We start from the raw sequence: 24,584 nt of genomic DNA on the forward strand, positions 1-24,584 counted from the left end.
GAAAGGTGCCTGAACAGTGCTTAATACTGGTACTTTCACACTTGCATTTAAATCACTCATTAGACTCATCCTAGAAGGGACAGCTCAGAAAAACCCTGAGGATAATCAGAGGCATAAAGCAATGCCAGCACCAACTGGAGCTAAACAGCATACTCTTTTCTAACTCCATAAAAGCTCCTTATTTTGTTTATCCTTATGGATTTATTCCAATAAGTACATAAACTATTTTGTGTTCATGGCCAAGCCCAAGTAATTTTAACACCAGTGGCAGAGTGTACTCAAGCTCCCCATGTGCTCCCTCTGCATGCCACTGGCACAGATTTTCTCATATCGATCATCAGCTGAGATCAAGTTGGGAAATGTATCTGTGGCTTTAAAAATGTTTTCCCTCTTTTTTTTTCTCATGAAGATGCTGTTTACCTGTTTCCCTACATATCTAAATTATATGCAAAATACACTGAATTTACTTTTAAAAGTATAGACTATCCACTTAACCAATCCATGGTATTTAAACGCGAAATATCAGTCTGTTGTGAGCTTGGTAGGAGGAAGTTAGGCTACCTGTGCTCTGTATAAAAGACTGCTTCTCTGAACAGTTCAATAGATTAGTACTGAAATGAAACTCTGAGTTAAGAGTCAGGCAGAGTTCAGCTTGTCTGGCTGGCAGGAAATATAACACAGCGTCTCCACTAGCAGGAGAGGCATATTTAGTAGGAGCAGTAAAATTCACAGGCTTTGTAGCCCTGTGAGGCTCATTGGCATCCAGGTAGCACTTGGCACCGTAGATATTATAATACTCTACCCAGTTTATCTGATCAAAGCCACAGTCATTGAAATATGTAGTCCTTAGGTATATTGCAGCTTCAGTTTCATGGGCTAAAATTGAGCAAATATCATGATAAAACAATACAAAAATTTTGATTCTCACTACATAACAGCTTATAATCGAATCTGTTGAATCAACAGTGGAGATACACACACATACATGTGTGTGTGTGTGTGTGTATACATATATATGTGTGTGTGTTATATAATATATATGTGTGTATGTGTGTGTGTGTCTTTAATTACCAATACATTTTATTGCTAAAACAGCCGATGATTTGAATGTATGAGCTGTTAGAGCTGTTTGAAAGGCAGTATTGATAGCCCTTATAAACCCAGACTTGCCAAAAGCCTACAAAGGGCAGTAAAGCAAAGTATGAAAACGAAATGTGTCTGTTCTGAGCTAATTAGGATCAATAAAGTGGTCATAATAATCTTGTTAGGACTGAAGTCAGATCTTGTCATTTCCTTACCTAAAACCCTCCCAACCTTTCTTCTTCCCATCAATATGAAGGGCAAAACTTCATCCTGGCATCAAAAGCCAGAAGTTGTGTGGTTGACGTAATTTCTGGCTGGGTTTCCCAGTCCTCTCTACCACTGTTCTGTGTTAGCCCCACTCTGTCCTGGACACATAGAATAGTGTCCTATGTTAGCTATTTGATCTTGCCCTTAGTTTGATCTGAATGTTTTACCTCTGGAACTCTGTTTACTCATTCCATTTTTTTGCAATCTCTGTTCACACATCATCTTATTTTCTTTAAACTTGTCTTAATTTTGTATATGGTCTCATTCTGAATATATTATCTACTCTGCAACACATTTCATGATCATCTGCTCACCATGATCAAAAATATAACAAAATTTATGTAGCTATTCTATTAGTTGTTCTTTAGTCTGTTTACTAAACTTTAAGATAGCTGAGAAGAGGTATTATTAGTTTACCCCTGTTTTATCTAAAACAAGTATTTAGAAATTTTAGACATACAATAGGTGTTTTTAATAAAATAAGGAAGCCTACTCTTGTTTCACTCCTTGATTTGATTTCTAAACCAATGAATTTACTGGGATTAGTTACAGCAATTAAACAAATGATTACTAACAAGAACATGGGTAATGCATAGTTGTCTCCATTACTGGAAAACCCATGCCAACATGAGTATTTGCTGAGGAAACCTGCATCCTTGAAGATACCAACCACAAAGAGGCAACTGGTCAGGCCAGAAACCTTCCTCAACCCATTCCCTATTGACCCACCCACAGTCCACACACGTCTGAGCATCGATTACTGTGCATAGGGCATTGGTAAAATTCTATGAAAACTGTAAGTTTCAGATGTTTCCTGAGCCCTCTAAGTCTTGTTAACTTTCTAAACCATGAGGAATGCTGTGCATTGGGGAAAATATTAAGAAAACACATGGCTTATTGTATATATGATAACATACATGATTATAATCATATACTTAATATATGATTGAGTAGAGCTAGCATGATACAATATAAATATTTCACAAGTACTTTCTCTAGAATGCTCCTGACTACAGAAGTGTTGAGGTATATTCATATATTTCTACTGAGATAACACCAATTAGAAATTTTGAATCATTTGGTTGAAATAAATTTTCCAGAAATTAGATTTTAATAAATAAATGTAAGGAGTATAAAACTGAAAAGAGTTATTTCTAGCAAAGCAAACTTGGGAAAAAATATGAAATAGAGGATCCAAAGGACCCAGACTCGAACAATAGTCCAGAGAGCTGAAGAGCAGCTCTGCCGTGAGTGCTGCCACAGAAAAGAATTCAGGTGTGGCAGGTGCCTCCATCTGTCTTACAGAGTTGCACAGGAACATCGCTGACATAGAATAAATGTAGTAAAAAGAAAAAATGTAGGAGGGATAATAGATTGCAGGTGATAAAAACAAATATAAATTGTGGATGTCATTCTCTCTGTATTCACTGTAACTCTTACACTTTTACTGTCTTAGTGGAGATTAACAACTTGGCAAAAGCCTATACTGGACAGTAAAATCCATAGAGCGAACAGCCATGATTGCTTTATTCATTGCTATGTACCAGCACCTGTCATATAGGATTCAACTACTATCTATTTTGTCAAAGGATGGATTAACTCAGAGGTTTCTCAAAATTCTTTTCATACTATTATTTTTTTTATACTTTTTTGAGAGTTTCATATATAAGTACATATCTACATCACTTCCATCTTACCATGTGTCTTCTCCAGTTACGCCCATGTCTCTCTACACCTTTTCAAACTCATGATATCTCTTTTAATTATTATTGGTGTGTGTGTGTGTGTGTGTGTGTGTGTGTGTGTGTAAATACACCCTCCTGAGTTAAGGAGTCTAGTATATAAAGATTGATTCCCTCTCTCAGCAAATATTAATCATCTGTAACCTTTTAAAAATATTATATTTTCGTTATTTAAAACAATTTTTAATTTTAAATACATTCCATTATATTCTTCCCCTCCTTCATATTCTTCCTGATCCTCTCTCTCTCCCTACCCTCCTAACATTATTTTTTTATTTTTCCAGAGAAGGAACAATAACTCAACACAACTAAATTCACCAAAATAAAGAAAACAAAATAAAACCACACTCCTAAAGAAAAACAAACTAACCAAATTAAAACACACACTTAAAAATTGTAGAGTCCAATTATATGTTGTTCAACTACTCCTGAATATGAGGCCCATCCTGAGGTAGTTGATATACTCAGTGTCAGACTATTGAAGAATATGGTTTTTTCCTCTACAAGCAGGTATAAATGACAGTTCAGTTGTTAACCTTTATGCTAGTGAATAGGTGTTCACTCATTTATTCATTTTTAAAAATGATAATATAATAAAATAAAACAGAAACTATCACATAGAACTTGGAAAAGACAAACCAACAGAAGTGTCAGGGACAGCCCTGCTTATACACTGAAGGCCTAGAATCAGCAATAGGCCTAACATACATGCCTTCTGGAACCACATCTTGGGTCTTTGTGTAAAAATACTGAAACTGATGGCTATAAGATATTGTAAACAGGCAGCTTTGGTGGAAATTTACCAGCCTGGGTAAGAACTAATAGTCATAGACTTTGTAGATAGGTAACCTTGATGGATAGTACCAACTTAGATAAGGACAAGTGAATCATAGGCGAAGTCATAGTGATCTGTCCCCTGAACCTTCACCCAACTGACACTCTGTTCTGGAAGATATCTGTACTCCCCCTGAACACCTATGCTCCTGCGTCATCCCCTTCCTCACATCCTTCTTTTTTGTGTATATAGCCCCTGTATGAAAAAAGTAAAATCGTTGATTTGATCAGACTATAGACAGATCACCATTTTTTGCATTCACTTGTTTCCCCCATCTTCTCTTTCAGGTGACCTCCCCAGACCCCTGTTTAGTGCCTTGCTGGACAGAACACAGAAAGAGTAGACCCCAAGAGAAGGAATCAAAATCAGAGATTCACTAATTCACACATTCAGAAGTCCCAAAAAACACTAAACTGGCAGTCACAATGCATACTCAGATAACCTGGTACAGATCCATGTAGGCTCTATGCCTGCTGTCTCAGTCTCTGTGCATTCATATTAGTTTGGTACATGTTCACTTAATGGGTCTTGTGTTTTATTTTTTGGTTTTTGTTTTATTTGCTTGTTTTTTTGTTTGTTTTGATTGGGGTTGTTGTTGTTGTTTTGTTTTGTTTTGTTTTTGTATCCTGCATTGCTTCTGGCTCTTAAATTCTTCTGTGACCTTTTTTACATGGTTCCCTGAGCTGTGAGGGGAAGGATTTAGTGGAGATATTCCATTTAGGCCTGAGCATTCCAAGGTCTCTCATGCTCTGCATAATATCTTTGCCTGTAGCTCTTTATCTAACAGTAGCTTAGATAAAAAAAAAAAAAAAAACTTGTTTTTCAGTGATTTAGAGTTGTACTAATTTACCATTACTTTTTAACCAAAACAAAACAAAACAAAAATGCCACTAATAGTTTTGTTCATTGAATAGCAAGGAACCAGAGACCACACATTCTAACTAGGATGTCAATGTATGAGTTTGGGGCTATCACAAATCTTCATGTGATACCAACAATTTAACTGTCTTGAAAATGTCTTGTTAACTTTACACTGATCTCTAATACCAGGTTTTTTTGTTTTCACAATTCTAGGAACTATTGTAATAGAATTACGAAGACTCTGTCAGGTTTTGATTGAGGGTTAAAAAAATGAAGCCTGGAGCTAAACTGAAACAATGCACAGTTTATTAATGATTTAATTTTAAAAGCAAGAGGAATACTTTAAAGAAAGCAAATCTGTTGGCAAAATTGCTGTTTATCCTCCCTAAGTTGGCCCTGCTCATTTCTCATGCATTTTATCACCCATAATGCAAACCTCTACATGCTAAGACAATAAATTTGGGCCATTTCTAATTACCATGGGACTAGGAAGGCATGGGAAATTGGCCAACATGTACACGAACCTCTGACTGAAACTATCTCTTTTGGTGAATGTGGGCGTCCTTTGCTTCTGACTCAGGTATGGGCTAGTAGTTGTTTCAGGCTATAGCAAGCTTACACTTCAACTTCCAGGAGAAAAAAATCTTAGACCCTGGCAATCCCAACAAACTTTCATAAAACTGAAAGAAGTTAACAAAGTACAAATGGGTTATTCTATTTTATTTGTGTTATATCACACTTGTACTTAATGTTAGTGAAGATAATGGTGCTATTTATTAGCAAAAAGTACCTATGAAGAGTCATATATGTACTTTTTCCCATATGAATACTCTAAGAAGTTATTTTACTACTTAACTGTAAAACAAAAATAAATAAAATAAAAATAAGCAATGCCATTCTTAAAAGTCACTTGTTTGTGGTACTGAGCATGATTTTCTTGTTGTTGTGCTTTTCTTGTTTGTTTTACCTTAAACATCACTAGAGATCTGTTACCACCAAGTAACACCTTTATGGATATCTTACCATTTTGTGTGTTTTATAGGTATTAAAAGTGGTAGGACTATCAATTGCTATCATCCATTGTCAGCTTCTATAATGTTTTCTGGTACCATAGAAGCAAGAGCAACACAGAACACCTTAACTGAATATGATACAAAGATAAAAGGACAGTGGGGAACATATCCCTCCTATATACATGGATATCACAGCTCCTGCATCTATGGCTCAGGGAACATAACAGAAAAGGGGCAGAAAGATTGTAAGATCCAGAATGCCAGAAAGTCTGTTTTTAAAGTCTCTCTCAGAAATGGCTGCATAAACTACATCAGTCCTATTAGCCATAGGATTAATCTTACATGATTTCAGCCCTACATAAAGAACTATGGGCACATACTAGTTCCAGGAGAAAGAAAATTAGTCTTTTCCAGTGATGAGACTTCTTGGTTATTCAGTAGACAGTGTTCAGCCCTGAAACCTTATAAACATAAAAAAATAAACACAGAAGAATGTATTTATATATTTCTGCATACATATGTACCCTCCCACACAGAGAGACTTATAAAAACACATATAAATAATTTATTAAACACACCTTAGCTACTTTTCTATTGTGAAGAGACACTATGACCAGGGAAACATAGTAAGGAATTAATCCCCATAATACTGTAAATGCCAGAGTCTGCAATGTGAATCAGCTCTTAGAATTCCAGGATTCTGGTGGTTTTGTTCCCAAAAGAAAGCCATAATTTTATGTGTCAAAGAGACTTAATGTTTCCTTTTGAGTTTGAATGTACTTCCTTATTCTAAAATAGGTAACATTTTTTTATCTATTAAGAATTTCACTGATTAGATAATGTCTCCCTACAGCAGGAATAAAAATTTTCTTTATCTAGTGTGGTTTATGCTAATGGGTGGAGTCTGCTGGATCCTGTGTGCCAGTGATGTGGGCTGGAGAGGAGAAAGCCTTCTCCAAGGATTTTAATGTTACAGTTCTTTTAGATGCTACACAATGAAACAACTCTATTAGGCATTCTTCAGTTAAATATCTTGTGCACATATACTTCATTCAGAGTGGACCACATATGATTTATGTACCTTGGAGGGTGGGAAGGAGGTTTCAGGGTGAATATAAAATCACTGGCTGGAGTTTAAAGTTCTGTGAATGCCTCATTTGCATGGAAAGGCATTCTGGGAATCCCAAGTAATTGCTGTTTGAGTTCTTATGGGGAAAGAAGAAATTGAACTTTTAGGTTTGCTGAGGACTATGTGACATTCCTCCACTGTAAGATTGGGGGATCAGGCTCCCCAGATCAGGCAGAGAAGAGGAAATTTCACTAAAAAATTAAAGGTATTTCTTCATTTTGCACTGAGTTCAGAGGAGCTATCTAGGCATGGTAGACTATAGCCTTGGTAGAGTAGCAAGTTACAGTTCATTTTACCTGCACAAGAGTTAATATCATATTAGACACATCTAAATTCAACCTCTAAATACCTCCAGAATGCTGTTTGTTTAATAATATCTTTATGCCCCATAGCCAACTCAAGGGTGATATACTAAATTAATCACCACAGAAAATAAGAATAGCTATCTGAAGAAATATGATCATAGCTAAATAGGACATGTAAAATTTCTTAGGAAAATCCAGAGGTTTGTGAAGGATGTAACACCAGTTTTTGAGGAGGAAGCACATGCTTTGTCTTGACTTCATCTCTTCATGTGAATATCTTCTAAGTATGCCAATATCATCCCTGTCTTCTGTGTCTAAACATATGATATTTCTAATGCTTCCTGTTTTCTCTATTGTACATATACTTCTGGTTCAAAATCATAACATTAGTACATTCAGATATTTAAAGTTGAAACAATGAAAATGAATGAGATTCCAACATGTTGAAATTCTTTGACTATTTCTTTTTGATTGGGGCACTAATCCACTGGCCTAACTAACTCCATGTTCTTCTCAGATTCTGTTTTTTCTCCTCTAACAATTTTTCCTCTCCTCTGGTATTACTTGAGCTTTTAAGTAACAAATATCTTTATGAGAAGAGTCTAAAACTAAAGCAGTACTACACTTCCTGTCAGGAGCCATAATGGGACAAGCTAATAATTAGCTGTGATCATCCTGAAATGCTTGCCTTGGATTATCATATAATCTGTGACAAGTGAGTCCTTATCAAGAAGGCTGCAAGGGACTTAATTTAGGAAAGATTCCTGCTATTAATATGCTTTTCCTATTATTATTATTATTAATCATATGTAGCAATCACTGAGCAATATCACACCCCTTTGGAGCAGATCTCTGCAGATCCATTAAGACGTACTGTCTTGTAGTGATGCTATATAGACAAATAGATGACTTAAGTCTTAATGATGATCCTATAAGAATTCCTAAAATTGTATCAATGATTACTAAGCTCTTTTATAGTGGGACTGCTATTAGGTCCCTTTCTGATAGTCAGAACTGCAATGAGAATTCTGCCAGTCTCCCAAGTGTCATCAGTTAATTGCCCATAGACAGTAACCAGACTTTCTCCTGCTCAGAGCACATTACATGAGGTTGTAAAACAATTAACCAAAGGTCACTAAAAGGGACTCACGATTTATTATAGGTGCTAGGACAGAAGATAATATATTGCCTGGGTTTATCTAAACAAAGCTTCACTAATTTCTTAGTTATACTTTAAACCTTCAGTGAACCTGTGGAGTTAGACAGGTGATGAATATTTAGCCAGACAATTACTCCTATTGGATATACATGTAAACATTCTGTGTTGTAAACCTCTATTCCAATTTATGATTTGATCTTTGGTGTGAACTTGTGATGAACATTGTAACATGTGACCATGTACTCTGAAAGATGCATAAGTACTGAAGACAAAGACAAAGAAAGTAGTAGAGTAGTTGTAGATGTAGAGGTTCGTTAGGAGCCATTTGTCCCTTCCTTTTCTTTTCCCCATAAGACCCTAGATCTTACCCCCATCCCACCTATGCTCTTCCATCCCCCTTGGCTGCCTCAAGAAGAACCAACAAGGAGAAGAAAGATGACTTCTCCTCCCACAAAGCCGTGGCTGGCCCCCAGCAACTTTCAGGACAGATAACACAAAAAAGAGCAATAACCATGGGATTGAGGTTGTATTAATCATCCAAGAGAACCAGACTGCTCTGCTCAAATGATGTTAGTGACAACATCGTTTCTAGAATCTTATAGAGACTAGTAGACAAAGATTGTGTACTCATCAAACAGCTGCCCTGACCAAGGTAACTGGGTTCTCTCTTGTTACACAAGCTTCAACTCTTATTCTGTTTTCTTTTCTATAAAACCTGAACTTTCTTGTTATCCCCTCAAAAAGACCTGAAGTAACTGATCCCCTCTACTTGTTCTGTCCCATGTGACTACATTGACTCTACTTGTCCTTTACTAGTATTAATATCTTAAATTGGCCCACTATAGTCTGTTGGGATCCTCCCACACAAGAGTTTTGACTTAAAACTCAGCATTTTCTCAAGCTCTTCTGTTCTGTCTGAATATAGAATATAATATGTCCTTGAAAAATATCATAGACTCTGGCATAATCTCTAATGAGCCTGAAGAAAGTTTATAAAGATATATATATATATATATATATATATATATATATATATATATATATATATATAAAAATTATATCTTTGGTTATCTTCTCCAAAATCATGTAAGTCATAGCTTTGGCTTTTAGAATTAACATTATAAAACTGTTTTCTTCACTTTCATCCTTGGACATTTATATTCTGTAGTAGGAGTCCGATCCTTAAGAGAGGAAAGGAATGAAAAGCGGAGAAAAATAAGAGGGGTAAAATTTAGAATGTAATAAGGAATTCCATTTCTACCATGTATACCTGTATCATATCACCTGAATCTGTGGCTCAGGAAACATTACGAGTACAGAATTGAAAGATTATAAGAGCCAAAATATGAGAAAGTTTGCTTTGAAGCAGCTTTAGAAATGGCTGCACAAACAAGACCTATACAACAATATTGATGGCTTTGTTAACATGGAAATGGGGATTTTGTGGGGTTTTACCCTTAGGTGTCTATAGGCCACTAATGACTTCTGGGAGGAGAAATAGGAGTTTCTCCCAGAAATAAAACCCCTTATGGGTTGTCCAATGATGAATGGTCAGGTTTGAAACCATATGCACACAAAAAACAAAATCATCTTAGCAGGCTGTATTTATGTATCTTTATATGTGTAAAAAGATACACACATATATATATATACATGTATAACCATAATAATAAAAGAAAAAGAGGTTATCAACTGAGGGAGTCATGAGAGAAGAATTTAGACAGTACCTGGGAAGTATCTGGGAAGTACTGAAGGGAACAAAATGAGAGAGGATAGTGATGTGTTTTTATATCAATAAAACTATATTAAAATAAATAAAAGAATCATACAGTCTCAGAATAATAATTTGTAGCATAACTGTCCATATATCATTGTATTAAAACCTTTAAAATATTTAAAAGATTGTCTTGGAGAAATGGTATCTATGGAAGTTTCTGTATCCAAAATTCACTAAAATCTTCACTATGAATAAGTAATAATGCAGCCATGGGTGTGCAGGACTGAATACCAGCATCTATGACTCTGGAAGAGCCTGAGCTCGTCTTCTACCTCATTCTCAGGTCACTCATTTTTCCCAAAACATTCAGATTTAACAATGAGTACTTACTCTATAAAATATTTCCTTCAGAGTTCCTGTTTTCCTTATTTATAATATATATTTTATATTACTTATTATTGATCTTATTTCTTCATTATAATTTTACCTTGTTATATATTTACCTATGCTATAAATTACAATATGTTATAGACTATCTCTAGATTTAATTTGGCAAAAACCTATTGCATAGTTTGTTTATATTTTATTTGAAAAACTGAAGTGTGACTCTTTCACACAAATAGAAGTATTAAATTTCCTAAATTTTCTATTGATCAAATTACATGGGTTGAGCTTTAATACAGCAAAGGATATATTGAACTTTTTAAACTTCAAGTATTTTTTTTACTCAATTTAAGCCATTTATTGGCACATTAATACACAATATATAGAATTGTCTTTATATTGGTCTCTGTGTCTTGGCTGTCTCCAGGTCAGAATACTAGCTGCTCTTTAACTGGCTAAGCAGATGACAGAAAAGGAGTTCATGAGGATGCTTACACTCAGCATGACTCTGACTGCACATGCTCACTATCCTAAGTATTAACAGCTCCCTGGATTCCATACAACTACGGAGGAACAGTAGAATGACTGTAGAAAGTGTGGACAAATTATAGGAGAATATACAGAGAAAACAAAAAAGGTACTTTTTAATATAATTCTTGCTTATGAAAACATTCTTAGTTGTTTCTGTTGAGGATTATACTGACTGGCACAGACATTTAGTATGTATTACTCATTTACTTAGTCAGACCTAGTCTTTGATGTGCTTTAAGAATCTAGGTGATCTAAGTCTAACCTAAAAGTTGAGATGTTTTCACATTTATGCTTTAGTATTATATGTTCGCCCATTCTCCCCGTGTCCATCCCTACCCTTCCTTCCTTGCTCTTTAGATATGCAGTGTAGGAAGAATTTAGACTTCACATTGCTCTTGCTGCCATAGTTGGGTCCACTGCACCCATGCTCATCTACACAAAGCTTGTTTTTCTAAAAATAAAATAAGTAACTTTTTCATTTACTTGCATTGTAAACATATTTTGGAGAAAAAGCCAGAAGATAATGGGTACTTCATAGCAGGATGTACATTTGAGTACATTAAAATACTATCTACCTGTTTGAGGTTTTATTATTGATCAAAAGTTTTGTTTTCTTATGCAGTATTTTTTATCATTTTATGTCATTTTCGAGCACTATGTTACCTCCCCAGGCATTAGGTACCTACTACTTCCAGCACATCATCTTATTCCTGGGGATATTTCCCAAATAGGTTTTTCCATTACAATGATTTCACTCCATCCTTTTAACCATCTGTGCATGAGCCTTTTCAATGTCTCCTAAAAATGGGTCTCAATGTCCATGTTGGCACCTTCGCCACCACCTTCAAAATTAAAGACATTTCTAAAAGGTTGGCTTTCTATTATGCATCAGCACTTAGAGGTAGAATTTTCTCTTTCTTTAATCTTAATTTATTCTGTTTCAGTACAATGCCAGTTGAAATTAAAAAGACATGATCAATGTTTCAGGACAGGTTATCAGCTGATAAAGCTTGTGGTTGTTATCTATATTCAGTATATCACATTAGAATTCTTCAATATATGGCAAGTACAGAAATGAATGACACTTTAAAGCAACCTATTAAAAAAGAAAAACTTAAATCTAGATAGTGTTATGCAATTTTCAAGAAACTCACGCGTAAATTTTGTTTTCCTTGTTGTCTGCTTGTTTAATTATTCCTGAAATTGCATTTTGATTACATGTTTCATTCCACTTCCTTCTTTGAAACCCTCCAACATACCACTGCCTGCTCCCCTTCAGATTCGTGTTTATTTTTATCACATGTTATTACATGCAATGATGCCTATATAGGAATACATATTCCACAACATACGCTAAAATAATATTTAACTAAAATGTTTAACTGATATGGATTTTCAAATTCCAGGGACACTTTTTACAGCAGTTTGCTCAGCATCTCTCATCCTCCTTGCACTGGTACACCGGCTAAACATGTTTCTTGAGTTACAGCTAATACCCAAGAAGTATACACAATGCCGTGAACACATCTGAGCTTTAACCAGATGAGTTTCGCTTATCTGTTTACTTTTTTGAAGTTAAGTCTTAAGGAATTATAAAGAACTGCAATCCCTCCTGAAAAGCAGGGGAGGGAAAAGCATGTATATATTTATATGAGTAATAGGATCATATATGAAAGCGGTATTTTACATTACCATTTAGCAAGGATTTTAGTTTACAGTAGATGATCATACTAGACAAGGAGAAATTTTATTATCGTTGCTGTATATGTACGTTTGCAAATATTAATATCTAATATATATATATATATGTTAGTCACTTTATTACACATGTATATTTGTATATACATGCATTCTAAACGCATATCATTTTACCCACAGTTAACTGTAGATCTCATGCCTCATTTAAAAAAAAGAAAAAACTTTTTTGCAAGCAGATGAAGACTGCCATTTAAACTGGAAACTCCTTAAAATACAAAACTGATTATGTGATGCCCAACTCTAATGGATACATTGACAATACTGCTAATGCACTTAAGGCTCAGCGAACATCACAGAAGAGAACACAGAAAGAAACAGAGGGTCAAGAATTCTCTTAGAATGTATGGGAAAGCTGTCATCATTTTTAATTAGTGCCATTATCATTGTTATTTTTGTTACTAATGGATTGGAAAAGTCAGTGAGAATATATAACCTCGGTATTCTATTTCCTGACTGAATCAATAGACTAGATGCTTGTGTCCTTCCATAACTTGTATATTGAAATCCAATTCCTGTTAGAGATGGCTTGGGAAATGATTAGGTCATAAAGAGACAGCCTCATGAATGGAATTAGAGCACAGATGATAGGAGGACAATTGGATTGCTGCATCTATCACCTCATTGTTTGCCGGAATTGAGTTGGCTAATCTGTCTAAATCAGATAGGTGTTTGCTTCCTTCTACATTTTTCCTTAGATATGTGAGTAACTTCAAAAGCTATACATCTGGTTGAAAAGGGTATATTATCAAATAAACAGGACTATTCTTCAACCAAGTGTATATCAATAAGTGTAAGTCTTTGCTGGAACCTACATAGCTGTTAAATGAAACCCCAGTGTGGATCCTCCTCACTCAATGTGAAGGCACAGTGGAAAGGTTGTGTTTAGCAGGAAAAGAGCCTTGTCAGACATAGGATTCACTAGTTTCTTGCTCTAGTGCTTCCAGCCTCCAGCAGTGAAAATAAATATTTGCTTCTTAAGTGATATGATATATGACTTTTGTTATTCCCATACAAGTAGATGAAGACACTTGGCCACAAACTGACTAGGAATGCTGAAGTCATTCAAATGAGATTACTACCATTTTTTTCTCTACACATAAATGGCAACTAGCAATGAAAATTATCTTTAGATGTACTAATGGACTATTCAACAAAGTTTTCCAGTATGAGTGCATCTAGATAAAACACAGAAAAGTCTGAAACATCACTTACTGCTCTCAGCACAGCTGCACAGTGCATTTATTAATTGCTGTAAAATCAGTGAAACATTTTGTAAGAACCAACTTGGCATATATTTTATGTAACCACGCATCTGAGCTATATAGTTGTTAATGTCATTTTATAATCATACTAATAATTACCAGAAAACTAAATTATTCAGCAAATTACAAATGTTATATTTAGTTATATTATGATTTTTTTCATGTTGCCATGGAGATTAAATTGCTAACTCAATCCTTAAGTTCAATTCCATATAATAATTTCCATATTTTCCAATATAAATGTAGTATGAATTAATAAAGCCAAGGAACAGCTGTAAACACGTTGGATTTTTTCTGGTATTTTTTTATTCATATCCCTTTATATGATGCTGTAAACATTTGTCAGGTTCTCTCTAGAACCTTTAAAGCATTTCCAGATTCTGAATTAAAAGGAGAGAAATCAAATACATTTTCAGATGATATAATTTCTACCTTCTGTCAGAAACTAAATGATTAAAAAATTCTTTATGGGTTAAATCAACCATTAAATTTTATGGTTCACTGTATTTCTAAACATAAGGATACAACTTTCCCACAATAAACCATCCCTATATAGTAGACACTGGTATTCCCATAATAGCAACAATTATAACAGTCATCTATTTTGTTTTTCAACAGTATCCTATTTACATGTAAGAAAATTACCCTTAGAATCTTCTTGCATCTAAAATTATTTATAATTTAAAACTATCTTACGATAAACACTGATTATTTTTCCAATAAAGTGTCAAGTTTCCCTCTTTGCGTCTTCATTAAAAGAGATCTGTGTCATGGGTCGGTAGAGATGGCTTACAGGTTATGAGCACTTTCTGCTATTGCAGAGCACCTGGGCTTGGTTTGTAGTACCTATGAAGCAACTCAGCTGTCTGTAACTTCAGTTCCAGTGATTCTGATGATCTTTTCAGATGTAGACATGCACATTAAACACATACATACATGAAGACAAACACTTTTACATATAAAGTAAAATGAATAAATATTTTTTAAAAAGAAAATTGAAGATCTCGAGTCACTAAAATAAGCCCCTTTTCAGTTCATAGACACTCAGGGTTCAGAGGAAGCACTCAAGGCTTTAACATTCTCAAAATTTCTAGTGTGTCAAGGTTATAAGGTGTATTAGATCTTGATATAATATGGAAGCCAAATGTATAGTTGTGACACTAACATGATATTGAAACTTCAAATGTATAACTAAAAAACTAACATCAGATATATCACCCTTTATGTGTGTAATTGTACAATCCTCTAAAGTTTCAACAAATAGTCGGAAAGAGACATTAGTAATGAAAAATCAGCATAGGAGATGGACTGTTCTGCATGCGATAATATATATAGCATGCTAAGATGTTGAAATGAATCAATATTTAAATCTTTTCAGGATCTTAGAGACAACATTTTCTTCATATGATTAGTATAGTATGATGAGACAGAATGTAAATATGTATACAGGTAGGTGACATCACCGGAGACAAAACCCTTTAATCTACCATGGTATCCTACCTACAAGACAGGCCAGAGCACAGTGGCACAAAGCTTGTGGGAATAACCAACCAACATCTAATTTGACTTAAGGCCCACTCCATGAAATACAACTCACACCTAACACTGCTTGGATGACCAAGAATCAAAGACTAGCTACCTCAGAGACCTATGGTAAAACCAAATACCACTGGTCTAAAAATAAAACAACAACAAAAATCCCAAAGCAAAAACATGCCAATAAAATGACTACTAATGACATTCTGCTATACTCCCAGATGAGTGCCTTGACAATTATCATCATAGAAGCTTCCTCCTACAATAGATGGAATAAAGACCAACACCTACAACCATACAATATTCAATCTTAAAAAAGGATGTCTCTGTCAAATTCAACCACTCAGGGCTCAGGGAACCCCATGGAGGGGAGGGCAGAAAGAGTGTACTAGCCCGGGGGAATGAAAGACATTAACAAAATAAAGCCTCCTTTTATCAGTAGGATCACACATATATAACCTCAGGAAGACTGCAGCAGCATGCACAGGACCATGACAGGTATGTACCAGGTCATTTCATTGTCTATATAGCGCGGCTTCTAGTTTAGTGCTGTTGTGCAATTACTGAGTGCAAATGAGTGAGGCTCTGTTTCTTTCCTTCTTTTTTTTTTTGATAATTTTTTGTTTTACATTTCAGATGTGATCCCCTTTCCCCATTTCCCCTCACACCCAGAAACCTTCTATACCATCCTCCATCCTCCTGGTTCTATGAGGATGTGCCCCCACCCACCTCCCCACCCTCGAATTCCCTCACACTTGGCATTCAGCCTTCACGGGAGCAAGGACCTTCTCTCCCACCTATGCCCAAAAAGGCCTTCCTCTTCTACATATACAGCTGGAGCATTGAGTCCCTCCCTACTTGCTCCAGGCTGGTAATTTAGACCCTGGGAGCTCTGGTTGTTTGGTATTGTTGCTCTCCCCATGGGGCTACAAAACCTTTCAGTTCCTTCAGTCTTTTCTTTCACTCCTCCATTGGGAACCCCATGATCAGTTCAATGGTTAGCTGTGAGCATCTGCTTCTTTATATGTCAGGCTCTGGCAAACCTCTAAGGAGACAGCTATATCAGGCTCCTGTCAGCATGCGCTTCCTGATATCCACATCAGCATCTACCTTTGATGACTGCGCATGGGATGGATACCCAGGTGGAGAGTCTCTGCTTTTTATGACTTCTGTAGGGTTATTTTCAGCGTTTTTGTATGTTTTTCCAATTCTAATGTGTTAATTTTGTTGAATTTAATATTTTATTACATATGCATATATTTTTTGTTATTGTTGTTGTTTTTGTTGTTACTTCCAAGAAATCTGTTTGTTTTTTAATCACAGACAGAAATGTTTGGATTTGGATGGGATGGGAGATGGGAGAACTAGAAACAATAAAGAGAAGGGATATATTATGTGAGAAAAAAAAGTCTACTTTCAAAAAAAGGAAAACCTATATTACCAGCATGATTTTTCATTTTAGTATTGTCATATATAAAATTTAGAGAAAAGTAAGCAGATTTTCAAGAGGATGAAGAACCACTGTCATAGAGAGTAAAGATCAATATGTCAATAGATTAGTTAAAATCCTGTGGCTCCTTGAAACACTATCTGTATATACATTACAGTAGTGCTGATTAAATTTTGTTTTTTAACATTGAGGAGCTAGTAAATTGCTTTACAATTCTAAGTCATTCCTGCCAATCCATATCTTTTATCCAATATAGTTCATTTCATTGTTTACAAAAAATAAATAAATAAATCGAAGAAGCTGTTACAGTGCCCCTGGCCAGAGTCTTCTCTATGGTGTGTGGGCAGACGATTTCTTAGCTCCCTTAGAACTTTGATATTGCTGCTTTTCTCTAGGGGCTGCAGGAAAGATAAATTACCAGTTGTCATTTTTTAAAGCACGCCTTTAGCATTTCAGACTATAGTAAATGAAGAAAATTACTTAAAATAGTAACAAATGGCAGTTTATCATTAATACCATTCCTGCAGTGGCATGTCAATATCAAAGGGCATACCAGCATGGAAAACATCAGGACTAAACTTCAAACTGAGGTGCACATAATACTCATATGTCTTGTCTAACAACTGACAGAAGAAGAAAAAAAGTACTGTGAAGGGAATAGAACGCGAGCAGCAAGAAAATTAAGGGATGAAAAGGAACTGGGGAAGACAGGCAAAGGCAAACTCTCGGGAAACTCTGAGTCAGGACAGAAAGGATTTGACAGTCCAGGTTCTTATGCCTGGTTGAAAGCTCATGACAGGGATCTAATTTGTGCAAAGTTGTAACAGTAGTGTAATTGGTTCCCAATTCTTCCTGAAATAACAATTAGCTCAGAGTTTCAAGTCCTAGCACAGGACTTGGCAAAAGCCTTGGTAACTTCATTTCAACTAACAGACATGAGTGACCACGGCCCCAGGACACTACTTTAAATTGCCCCAATTCTATGTTCCAAGACAGCAAAAGCTTCATGAAGCTTTTGTAGTAACAGAACAAAGAAATTCATAAATCAAGGCACTTTCCAACTACATTGCTAGAAACAGGTAGATAAGTTATAGAAAAGAGGAGAGGTCTCAATAACAACCCTCCAATGTTATCTGACATTTTTAATTTTGTCACTGATGGATGTGAAAGGTCTATTCATACATTCTGAATGGTTTATCCAAGAGAAACACAATGTTAGGTCAAATACTGAAACAAGCAATAAATAAATGGAGGGAGTTAAGATTGTCCAAGATTTTTTAGATTATTACTTGCAACATTCTAACCCCCAAACATTGTGGAAGTTCTCATCGATCAATCAACCTTGGTAAGTATAGTTTCTGTCATTCTTTCACTTATATTTCCTTAGAAAGAGCCAACCACTGGAGGCCAGGCTTCCATGGAGCTAATAATTATGCATCAGATGCAGGAGCTACAGATAGGAATAAAGAAGTTTGTTTCTGTATAAAGCTCAATGACTTAAGTGACACCAGAAAACCTCTCTGGATCTAATGTAAAGCAAGAAAATCAAGGAAGCTACTTATCACTTCAGTGAAAATACTACAGTTTGTACATACCAAATGCACCAGAACACTGAATGTACATTTAGCACGCACTATGTCCACAATTTCTATTAAGAAATTTAGGGTGTTTGAAATTCACTTTAGGTTGGGAACCACACTTGACATGGATAACTAATGCTTTGCAATCTGAGCCACTGGGAGGGTTTAAGGTATGTGAATTTATCTGGCATGTAGTAAAACTCAATAAACACACGATGGAACTTTTATTATCACGTATGCTCTTTATGAGCTCATTGCTGTCAATATCACCCTTTCTTCTTCTAGCTGCAAACACTCGACTCATGCTCTCACAGGAGTGAGTGGCACCAAGTCTCATCCTTAACCACAGAGTTCAAGTCACTATCAATGAAAAATGTAAAAAAAATTTTTTTTTTATTTTCATTGGCTGGTAGTGAAGAAAGGGCATCTATCTGACCAAAAAGAGGACTTGAATACAAATGACTAAATAGAAAATGTAAAATCCAATAATAATCCAGTGGTGGTGACAAGAGGATTTCAGATTATAAATTTTTGGTAACATGTTAGACAATTAAATCCCTGAAGATTAAACTAAATCTTGTGTTCAAAATGTTTTGCTGAGAACAAAGAAAAAATGGCTATATTCAAAGGTTGAAAGTTAAATAAGGACAATTATTAGATAGATAAAATTAGCAAAAGTAAGTTAATGATATAAACATACTTCAAAAAGCAGGAAGACAATCACTAGGCCACATTTACTTCAGGGATGTGATCCTAGAGAGGCAGCACATGCTCCATTAGATGGTTCTGTACACATGTACATTAAGGGATCATCATTTAATCTGTGGGATTAAAAATAATACACATGAGATTAAAAGAGGAATGTGGTGGAGCAGATTGGTGAGCATGAAGAGCATGTGAGGAATTATAGGGGAGTGACTGAGGGAGGACTTAATTGAAACATGTTACTAGCTTATATGAACTACTAACTTGTAAAAATAATTTTAAAACAGAACAGTCAGGAGAATGTGTTACTCTAGAAGTCAAGAAAGAGAAGGTGACAAAGTTTAAACAAATGTTACTCATACCTAAAGATGGTTACTGAAAACAATCACTGATATTAGCAAGGTGAGCCATCACTTTTAATAATCCCAAATAAGAGCTAGCTGCCCTATACAGCATACTGGAGTAAATTTTAAAAAACTACATTCATCATATAAAGACCTGAATCCAAGTGCATTATCTGTGCACTATCCTAGAGCAGTGAGGATATACAGAAATACAACCCAAAGTCACTTACATAAGAATGGGTGTGGTAGTATGGTGGGATGATTGGGATGGAGGTACAAGAGATTATACTTTTACGATTTCTAATGAATGCTGTGAAAACACCCGTGCACTCACCTTCCCATGGCACATGGACGGCTTTGTTCGATGTATCATCCTCACTGACAATGTACTGAGTCACAAGGATGACTGTCTACATGGTCCTGAAAGAAGCCTCACTCACTTATCCTGGGTGAGATTTGGGAGGTCAGCACACATGAGTTCTAAATTCAATATATATAGCCAATGTTCAAATTCATAAATTTTTATATGTTTTGTCAAAATAATCTGTTCTGGTTTATATTGGAGCCAATCGTTGTAAGCCTAGTACCTGGAAAAGTTCAGGTATCCTGGTAACTGACATTTTTTTTCTCCACCTCAATATACACAGACTAGAATATATGCATATGCAATTTTCTGTTCCCTGGCAAGCACAACATATATTTTCCTGCATTGATATCTCACTGAGTTTGGAATCATTTTGCTCTTCACCATCCTCTGAATATTATATATTCATCAATGGAATGGAAAGAGTGGGACAGAGGCAGGACTTGGGATGCCTAAGGAGTACTTATGGATGGAAGATAAAGTCTATCATTAAATAAAGTATTTTCCGTTTCAGTAGTCTCTCTGTGAATATACTTGTGGCAGGCAAGCTAAAAATTTCTTCAATAAAAGACAATACAAAAGACTCAAAACTATAAAATTGTATCAAATTAATTCAACATTACACTAATAAACTCATATGCCTATGTATTTTACATGATATATTATGATAATTAACAACATTCAGTGGAACAAATTAGAAAATTCCTTGACACCTTATAAAAATCTATATTTTATGCATGGGCACAACAAACTGAAAAATGATAAAATTGTGAAGTACATATATGTAGGCATAAACATACACTGAAATATTAGGCTATATATTTTATTAATAGCACATTACTATATTTTCTACAAATTTCAAAATCTCCTAGTTTCCAAAATTTAAAGAATTGAATACATATTAGTATGTATTTAGTATTTAGGCACAAGCTAGATTTTTATTTTTATTAAAATATCAATCCATTTACATAAAATGAACATCAGTTTTGAATTTTATTTATCAGACTAATTAAAAGATATTTCACAAAAATATAAACAGTATCAAGAGATAGAAAGACACCTTCAAATGTAAACATAGAATCAATATAAGTAGTCAGTATTATGTACTATATCCAGTACAAAACTCTATAGATGTGTTATAAAACTAGGATCCAGATGTTAATTTTTAATTGTGTTTTAGTCTCCTCGCATACACACCTTCTTAATTTGAAACAAGACATGTTTTAATATTGTAATTTTTAATGTAATTGTATATTTTTACTATTATATTTAGTAAAATAATTAATTATGAGCAAACTCCTTTTCTTATTGAGTATTTTTAATGTTGCTGGCTACAAGTCTGGAAACCTGAATAATCTGTACCAGAAAATAAGCTCTATTATACCTCTATTAAAAGCTTTAAGTATTTTACAATCTAAAACACTCACTGAAAGATTACCAACTCACTTCTGACAGATATTACATTGAATTTTACTTCAAGTAAAGTTCTAACTTAGATGCAACTGATGGAAACACTCTGTTTGGTTAAAATATACATTACAATAGCCTCAATTCAATGTAAATATTTCAGAAGGCTATATCCTTCCATTTGCATGGATTTCTGGGCAGAAATGAAAACATGAGTAACTTCCTGGCAAGTTTCAATTGTCTTTATATTGTTCCCAAATAAGCTTCAAATCTATCCTAGCTGTTGTTACAATCAAAATTTCTATATGAAGAAAACAGTAAAATAAACTCAAGGATATCCATTAAATCATGATTTTTCTTAACTAAGTACATCGTGTTGCTATGGAGTAGGTAAATGTATATATCATATCTCCTGGGTACCAGTTCTTAAATCTCATAATTGACACTATCTGTTTGAAAGCTCTTCAGTTAGTAAGACCTAAATTTGAATCCTGGCTTCCGGAACTAGTTTCCTACTCATGTTGTGTATTTCCTGTAACACTCCTAGACTCAGAAATTTTTCCAAAGAGGCCTGGATGTTTTTATTGAAGGATGGTATTACAAGACATGATATGGACACTATTTGTGCTAAAAGCTGTGGGGTATAACTGCTTATAGCCTTCTCATTTAAGAGAAAGAAATTTTTTGCCTATCTACCCATATATAGAAAATATCTCAAGGATTTATCTATGAAATCGTATGTACACTTTGCTCAACATGAGTTCAAACCAATGTCTCCAATCCCAGTAGTAAAATGTTCCTGTTTCAGGATATATGTTATTTCCAGTATAAATACATCAATACTAGAACTGAGCATCTAGGAAGTGATATAAAGAATTACTGTGGTGGCAGTGTACTGCTTTTCTCCCAGACACCGCTGCTTTTTGTTCTTTGGTTAATAGTTTTATCCCTCAATCTCTTTTGTGAAGTTATTTAAATTACAATCATCTATTTATTTGTTTTACACTCTATATTGCATCCTGGAATTCCCAACTTTCAATATTATTATGTTTGAATGTACTGAAGCTATTTTATGTTAAGCACTATGTATAAATTCAGTTATTTATCTATAACTACAATATTATACAGCATTAGTTTGTAACACTAAAGAATCTTTTTCCTCACCCTTCCTGTCCTTGTAAAGAATGGTAATGGTGATTATTGCTATTTCTGTAATTTTTCTTTGCTCAGATTCTATATAAATGTAATCATATATTATGCAGATTTTCTGAATACCTTATTTTACCTGAAACTACACATTCCAAAACCAGTCCTCATATTCTACAGCTTGAAGCTAAGCTGTGTTGTTATTAAATAATATCAGAGAATTTAAAGTACCATCATGTATATATTGGATTACCAACTAAAATTGTGATTTCTTCAAGTTGGGTACCCATGTGAATACAGCCACTACAAAACTCACATGTATATTTTAATGTGAATATGCCATTTTGTATATACAATAATTACTTGAGAATTTTGAGAGACACTAAAACTAGTGAATATTTTTAAAATGTATTTTATAAGCTAGTTAGAAAGCATCCAGCAGTTTTAAACAACGTGAACCTTCTTGTTCATCCATCAGCAAGAATGACAGTTTTCTGTATCTGCATCAGCAATTCCCATTTTCAGTTTGAAGGATTCTGGGTATTCTAATGGATGTGTACTATTACAGTACGGTACAGTTCGAAAGTCTCACATAGATGGTGTGGAAAATGCTTTCCAGTGCCTACTTATTAACAATCTCTCTTCTTTAGGGAATTATCCATTTGGTTATTTTACCCATTTTAAAGCCATATTTTGGAGGAGGATGATTTGTTTTCAGAAACAAAGTTTGCTCTGTATCACTGATTGAACTAGTATTCATTAGGAATTCCATAGTCACTGTGAACTCATGGTCAATACTCCTGTTTCAGCCTCCCAGTGACAGTTTACAGGCCTGCATCTACTTGCCTGGAGGTTATTTGGCTTCTAGTTTTTGACCTTAAAGAGTTCCTGTTTTGTACTTTTGATTTAAGTTATTTGTTCGTTTTTGTGCTGGCTACTTTTTGATTTAACCTGATACAGGCTAGAGTCATCTTGGTAGAGGAAACCGAAGATCAGAAAGTGCCTCTACCCATATACCTGTAGCCAAGTCTGTAGGACATTTTCTTGATTGAGCTAGGAGGGCCCAACATTCTGGGACAAGAGCAGTTGATCATGAGCTATGTATAAAAGCAGGCTGAACACACCAGGAGGAGCAAGAGAGGAAGCAATATTCACCCATGACTTCTACTTTAGTTCTTACTCTAGGTTCCTGCTTTCAGTTACTGCTTGACTTTCTTCAGTACTGGGTGTAGCCCAGATTTATAAACTGAAACAAGCAATTTCCTTCCCAAGATGCTTTTGATTATAGTGTTTAAATACAGAATAAATATGAAACTATAGTGGTTCTATTCCTAAATCTATATAATTTATTTGTGTTCATTAATTTTGTTTTTTTTGTTAAGACAGGATCATGACATAAAGTTTAGGCTGGCCACAAACTGGCAATCCTCTTTCCTCAGCTTCCAAAGTGCTATAATTACTTGTAAGTATTACTAAAAATCATTCCATTCTCTTATAGTAAAATCCATTTCATTCTCTTAACACTGTTTTCAAAGATATAGAATTTTTTTGTTAATGAACACAAACTCGAGCTGTGGTAGAAAAATCCATAGCATGAATCCAGGGAATTTAATGGATTTATGGCTTTATATATTGCTAGGTTGATGAGTGGTTTAATCACTTGAGGTAGTATGGGGATGCTTCTGATGCTAGTGTCCTGTTCGCAAATTTGTTATTGATAGATCACTAAAGATATCAGAGACCAATGACTGAGGACAGGGTGGAACACTTAATGTTTCTCAGAAGGACGAAGGGAGAATCAGGAGAAGGCAAGGTTTCTGTTGGAGTTGCCAATGGCCACTCTGTCTGATTATGCCTCGGGTGGCAGGGGAGGTTTAGAGATGTCCGATCGCTGAGTTAGGAAAGGCATTCATGCTCTGGGCTGGAGCAGACACAGAGTCGGTCTGCTCCTGTCCTGTGGAGAAACTGAATCCTGAGTCATCCAGGAGCCACTGCACTCAGAGCAG

This window comes from Grammomys surdaster, unplaced genomic scaffold (genome assembly GCF_004785775.1).
Source record: "Grammomys surdaster isolate TR1022 unplaced genomic scaffold, NIH_TR_1.0 165, whole genome shotgun sequence".
Lineage (NCBI taxonomy): Eukaryota > Metazoa > Chordata > Mammalia > Rodentia > Muridae > Grammomys > Grammomys surdaster.